This window comes from Clupea harengus, chromosome 1 (assembly GCF_900700415.2).
Source record: "Clupea harengus chromosome 1, Ch_v2.0.2, whole genome shotgun sequence".
NCBI classification, from domain to species: domain Eukaryota; kingdom Metazoa; phylum Chordata; class Actinopteri; order Clupeiformes; family Clupeidae; genus Clupea; species Clupea harengus.
The window spans coordinates 30,230,158-30,237,657 of NC_045152.1; positions in this window are offsets into that span (position 1 = coordinate 30,230,158).

A 7,500-nucleotide genomic window follows, 5' to 3' on the forward strand; every position below is an offset into this window, starting at 1 on the left:
AAGAACAGGTAAGATGTGTTCATATTATTTAACCCTAGTAAGTGTGCGAGCGGCAGTGTTCTGTATTAGTTGGAGGCTCTTTAGGGAGTTGCTGCCACATTCAGACAGGCAAGCATTGCAGTAGTCTAGTCGAGAAGTCTTGAAGGGATAGGACTTTTCTGATTTTGGCAATATTGTGTAGATGGAAAAATGATGTCTTTGAGATCTGTTTTATGTGTAATTTATAGGCCGATTCATATATAAAAAATACTCACAATTTGACCGAAATTATGAACGCACAGACGCATACGCTGTGGAAAAAATATCTTTATTGCATCACCTGGGAATCACTATTGGCTATTAAAATGGAATCTCTTTTCCAAGAAAAACATGAGGTAAAGACATTACCCCTGAAAGGTTTCATTTTCTCAAGCTTTATCTTGCAGGTGAAGAGTATGGTTTAAACAGGTTCTCCGATGACGTGTCCCTTTACCCCAGAAGCCACACAAACAAACGGATGCAGATTTAGATGTGAATAGTAGTCATAGAAACAGTTTTGTCTGCCTTTAGGTTACTATAAGAAAGTAAAGTGATTTTGGTTTGGCAATAATGTTTTATAAAGTAATAATGTTTTCATCTAATGTTCTTTTGTTATCTGGCTTGGTGTGAGAAAGTCAGACAAAATCACAGATACAGTAATCATTATACCTACGTACACGTAATATTTTAAACCCATACTCTCTCTCTTTCCGTTTCTCTACTGTATATCTCTCGCTCTCTAGATCGTCCCTCTCACACACACAGACACATAAATACACACATTTATTCACACCTGCCCTCTTTCCTCCGGGGCCGTTTTGACACTTCGTTATTGCAAGGTTTCTCAGTCTTTCCGCTGAAGCTGCAAAAGCACTCTTCACTGTCTGGAGGGGTGCGCCAGGGCCTGGCCACTCCCGGCTCACGCAACCCAGACCCTGCCAGAAGAACCGGCACTGGGGCAGGAAGAATAAAAAACTAGAAAAGCAGAATTTCTCTGAGGAATAAATCAGTCCCGGCGAGACAAAACGGGTAGAGGGAGAGGGAGAGAGGAAATCAGCCAATCAAGGACTCGGCCAGCTGGGGAACTGATGGATCTCTGCCCAGCTGTGTGAGATGGATAGATAAGAGACAATGGGAATGTGTGTGTGTGCGTGTGCGTGTGTGCGCGCGCGCGCGCGCGCGCGTGTGTGTGTGTGAGGAGTGTGAATGCATGTGAATCTGTACAGATCTCTTGGCGAACAGGCCTGTTTCTATCTTCCAAAAAAAAAACGAATCCGCCACACTCTCATACAACACCTCATTACCAGCCAAGAGATGATCTGATACACTGCTGAGGGAGGTCTCCCCACACTCGCACACATACATACACACACACACACACACACACACACACACACACACACACAAAGAGCACACACATGCAGAGTTGCACACACGTCTACACATGCACGGACAAAAGCACACACAGACACACACACAGATGGGCCATGTGGAAGGGCTGAGGGGATTTGATGGGCGTGTAAAAGAAAGGGCCAGTTTGGGGCTGGTTGACCAGAAGGCCGCCGAGAACACAATGAATGAGTGATATGCCGTTTGGACCGATGGCTGACTACACTGATAAAGCAGTTGCAGCAAAGAACCACTTTATTCGCCGCTTTTTTTTCCCCCACCGACAATACCACCAGTGTGCAGGCCCGCTGTGTTTTAAGGACCCCTTCTCTCGGTCCCTCAGTGCAGCTACTCAGCCTGTGGTCAAACAGAACATTCAAATCAACGGTCACATCAAGTCTGGGGAGGACGTGCACAGATAATCCATAAACTCAAAACAATAAGGACATTCAGCTCTCCTCTCCCCCTCTCTCTGCCCCACAAAGAGCAGTACTTACTGTGTCTGCTGGTCTCTTTGCCAGGGAGCCTGCAGATAGGGTCTGGAACCAGCATTGGGAAATGGAACAGATATTCAGTTAGTTGCACTGCAATAAAATTAAAAAAAGACCCTATCTTGCTCAGCTCCCTCACTGGATTAAAGTCATTATCTCCTTTATTTGATTCCACAACAGTGCGTCATCGGTACATCGTATGAGGACAAAATAATGAGGAGATTCAGAGTGACCCTGCCCAACATAGAGAACAGTACACTCAGCTCAAACCTTAATGCAGCTTCCCTTATCAGAATCATTGCATTATCCTCTAAATGAGATTTCACAACATTGAATTAACGAAAACCACAACAGAAGCAAAAACAATAGCAGACGTGTGTGTGTGTGTGTGTGTGTGTGTGTGTGTGTGCACAAGTAAGACCGAAGATTGTGCGAATCCTATAAAATATGGAATAACAGAATTACTGTAAGTATTGGAGAGAGAGAGAGGGAGAGGGAGAGAGTGAAAAGGGGAGGCACAGGAGGAGAGCAGGCTGTGGAGACGGGAGAGGAGACACAGTCCCGCTGACAGCGGGGAGTGAGGGTTCCTTGCAGGTCTGGCTGCCCAGAGGTCACGGAGGTCAGCAGGCCAGGCAGAAGAGGTGGAACTACGTGACTCCCCACCACGTGGGAAAGAGGGGTGAGCAAGAATACTTTCAGGTCTGTTTGGAATAATTGGAGTGCATCCCTCAGCTGGAGAGCATTGATGGTTGTGTGTGTGTGTGTGTGTGTGTGTTTGTGTGTGTGTGTGTTTATGTGTGTGTGTGTGTGTTTGTGTGTGTGTGTGTGTGTGTGTGTGTTTGTGTGTGTGTGTGTGTGTGTGTGTGTTTGTGTGTGTGTGTGTGTGTGTGTTTATGTGTGTGTGTGTGTGTGTGTGTGTGTGTGTGTGTGTGTGTTTATGTGTGTGTGTGTGTGTGTGTGTTTATGTGTGTGTGTGTGTGTGTGTGTGTGTGTGTGTGTGTGTGTGAGGGCAAGGGCAGCTCAGGGAGTTTGGTACTGGGGCGAGTCTGGTTCCCATTAGGCCAAAGGAGTGGGGGTCACTGTGTTTGCTCAGGGTAGCTGCCCCAGAAGAGCTCACGGATGTCGAGTGTGTGTGTGGTTCTCTGGGTGTATTTGTGTGTGTGTGTGTGTGTGTGTGTGTATGTTTGTGTGCATGTGTATGTGTGTGAGAAAGATGGATGTGTGTGTTTGTGTGCATGTGTGCTCAGAAGGACATCCAGAACAACAAAAAAAAGAGTGAGAACCAGCTGTACCTCTTCAAGCCCTCCACGTCCTTCATCATCACCCCCCTCTGCACCCCTCCTTCATCCTCACCCCCCTCTGCACCCCTCCTTCATCCTCACCCCCCTCTGCACCCTTCTTTCCATCTGAGGCTGAGGCGCATGAGCTGAAGAGGGGGGATCCAACATGTTTACGGATGTTGCGTGTTTACTAGGCCGCTCATGAAGCTTGAGGGCTAGCACACACCCCCAACACACACACACACACGAAGACACAGACAATTCTCACGGGGCAGGCCTTTACACGAGCGCATCACACACTCACTCCCAGTGGTGTTCACCACCGCCACGTTTAATGTGCATGTGTGGACAGGTTTTAATAAATGGGATCGGCTGTTCTTTGGAAGAGCCTGCTTCAATAGCAGCCTTGAGCAAAAGCTGAACTCTACTAATCATAGGATCGTTGGATTTCTCACAGAAAACAGGGCAGTTTGGCAGCCAGCCCTGTGACGTTTTCAATCAATCTCATTTGATTCGTTACACACACACACACACACACACACACACACACACACACACACACACACACACACACACACACACACACACACACATTAGGACCCATACATTCACATTCACCCTACCACCGCCATACACACAAACACACACACACACACACCGGTTTGTTTTTGCCCACAGGTCTAAAATGCTTTTGACGCATAACTGGGAAAATCTCTGAGCTTCTGTTGTCTGAGACACTTTCTCACCTCCTGTCCGCCCCACCAGCGGCACGGCGCTACACAGACACAGCCGCACAGCTCCGTGTCTGATTGCGGGGCAGTAAAGCGGTTACAGCACCACGGCTATGAACTGGCACTAATGGGGAAAAGAATACCGGGCCTGTTTGAAGCGGCATGACATTGACACCAGTGTGACGGGTTAGCCCGGGCTGTAAAGGGCTTTATAGACAGTCTGACTGCTCCGGGGCAGAGAGGAGGAGACACCTGGGGGTGAAAGGACAGAAAAAAGAAAGAGAGAAAAGAGAAAAAAAAAGCCTTCATCTTTCCCTCTCAGGACTCTGGACTCTGGCTATAATGCATGGACTGGGGGAGGTGGGGTGGGCGGGGGTCGGTGTGGGCTGGTGAGGGAGGGAGTTTCTCTCTCTCTCTTCTGCCCTTATGTCACCGGGACTGGCTGGGGGAATGGTGTGATTTACGGAGCCAAGACCTACACTTCACTCTTTCCTGGAATCCACAGCTCTTTTTGTTGGTGGGGGGAGGTGGGGGCAGGGGGGCTCAGAGGGCTGACCAGGGACTGAAGTCCGTGAAGGAGCCATATTTCACACGGGCCATTAAATCAATTCACTTCCAGATGCACCAGGGCAGAAGGTGAAGAGCATGTTCACTCTCTCTCCCACCCTCTGCATTAGGACCCCCCGCCCCCCCCATAAACACACACACACACACACACACACACACACACACACACACACACACACACACACACACACACCTCCAAGTTATGTCTAAGGCCTTGACTATATACTTAGTTGTGGGCGCACACATATGGACAACTATGGATACCACGGACGCGTGGTTGTTCTTATTATAATTTCTTGTGGTCCGCCTTCTAAAGGGGACATTCTCAGTGAAAAGGCCTCAACATGGTTCCTATATAGCGATAAATGTTTTGCTAATGACATGAAATGGCTGTCACCAGATGCTATTTTGGAACAGTAAGACACGTTACTCCATAATGGGTGTCAATGGAGAGGAAAAGGCTTAATGTAATAAGATAATGTCTATACTTATACTCAAAATTTCAGTTTAGATTTTTTTGTGTTTTAGTTTTTATGTGATGCTCATTGATGCTGTTTTGGAACATTAAGCCACCTTAAGCCTTTTCGTGTTTAGAATGTCCCCTTTCTAGGTACCCTTGTAGCGTAGTGGTCGCGCGGTCACAACAAATTGGAGGGTACACGGATGTCCGTACACCGAGCCACACATACACCTTCTGATGATGAAATGTACGTCACACAGACCTTAGCGGACCCTAGCGTAATGCGGACACGCAAAGAATAAATCAAGCTGTAACAGATTCACATTCCTGGCACAATTTGTGAAAAAGAGAAGGAGGTTAAATCGTATCATCTTGAGGGCTAAAACTGAGCTTGAGCAGCTCTGACCTGACAGAGGCACTCGAGAGGCAGCACTGTGACTATCCGTCAGATTCATAGCGGGGCTTAGTAGTGCGTGTGAGTCACCCTGTGTGACAGCAGTTTGTTTGGTCAGTCCTAACCGATGAGAAAACGGGACTTACACAAATATTGTGACAAACTTGTGACACTGGGTGAGGCGTAATGCATAGGGGTAGCCTACCACTGGATGTTGCTGTGTCTTTGCCTTTGGAGTTGATGTATATGTTTATCTTTTCATATTCGAAGAAAAACACCTTTAATTCAAATGTAAAAACGTTTGTAAATGTAGTAGTTTTAGAGTAAAACCATTCGAGACAAAATAGAGCTGTTCTGAATTGTTTGAGTGTGATGTGTGTACACAATGTGAATTCCTGAACGTGTCATATGGAAAAATCTGCTTTTTGTTACTGTGATCATAGATCCGCGTATGGGCCAAGCTCATGCGAGCTGTTAACTCAGGCCAGCTTGAGTGCTATGGAGTCATGATTTCCCTCATTTTTATGGAGCATTCTTCAAGAGAGCTGCGATGTTGCCAAACGGACTTTTAAGATAAACCCTGGAAGTGGTCCAGAATAACTATTTGGTCCACAGTCACGAAACACTCCCAGTCTCCCCCAGAAAAGGGGACAGACACTGCCATACACAAAACAATCACGCGGACACAGCTAAAGGCCAACAAATGCACACACAGACATGGACGCACACACACACACAGAAAGTATCTGATGCAGACCTTTGGACACTCTGTCTGTACAGACACACAGATACAATCATACAAAAATAGCTAAACGCTAACGCTAACACACACACACACACACACACACACACACACACACACACATGCAAAGTGGTACCTGAGGCAGCTCTCTAGACACTCTTTGACACACTGATACACATAACTATCACACAAACATAGCTGTCTCTCACACAGAGAGAGAGGGAGAGAAAGAAAGAGACAAAGAGATAAAAACGAACATTTGTGGCACACTCAAGTCAGCCTATACACACTCATACACAAAAGAAATGAAAAACACAGCTGCTCACACACGCACAGGGCATTATACTCTCTTAAAGATTATTTCAATTAAATTAAATTCAATCAAATGACACCCCCCCTTTCCATGCTCCTGAAGTACCATGTTGATTGGCTAGGATTGTTTTACGGATTGGTCCGAGCCAGTATGTTTGTTTCCCATTAACAGAGCCAGGACTGTGTATGAGCATTGGAGTTTTTTTTTAGCGCAAACACTGAATAGACAGCTAAAGGACCGCAAGGAGCAATTCGGTGAATTTGACCAAAAAAATATGAAATTAGAATCACGGACTTCACCTTTAATTGTACAAAGACACACGCATTCACAAAGCAATCACAGATACCCTACTGAACACTGACAGACGCACGCACACATGTAAGGCATTTGACCATTTGAGGCAGGAGATTTGAATCTTTTAAGTCTGTACGGGCTTAGGGATGACAGGACATAATTTTGGGTCAGTCCCACTCCTTTCCCATCACCCACCCATGAGCCGGCCAAGTGGGGAAATTCCCATGATTCCATGGGGGACCAATGCTCGGCACACCCCCTTTTTATTTTTATTTTTTTTACTCTGAACTCTGTCCCGTGCGCCAACAACACCCCTTACCATCTGACTGGTGATTTTGTAATCTCGTGCTCCACCCTCGAGTGACTTCAGTGCCAGTTTGTGGTGCTGTCCACTCGTCTACAAAATCTCTGAGTACAACTATTCAAGCTGCCAGCCCCTTTTAGTGAGTGTCTGTTCTCATTACCATGTGAAAACCTTTGCTCGTGGACTCTTGTGTTCAGGGCAAACAACTCTATTTGACATTGTGGCTCCTCTCAAATTATTGAAAGGACAGGCCAAAGAGGGCCACGCGCTGTCTAAGCCATTCGTCATCATCTCCCTTTAACGACGTCTACTCAGAGCCCATACAGAGTTTGCTCTTTTCCAAGCAAGATTTTTTTTTAGGGGTTTTGTTTTTCTCTGCCACGAGGGTGAGGTAGGTCTTGGAAGTGGAGCGTTCAGTCACAGCTTCCTTTTTGACACACGGCCCTCTGTCTTTTCTGTTCTTTAATCATGGCTGTTATTGCGTTTGATTGGACCTGGCTGGTTTTCTTTTCCATTT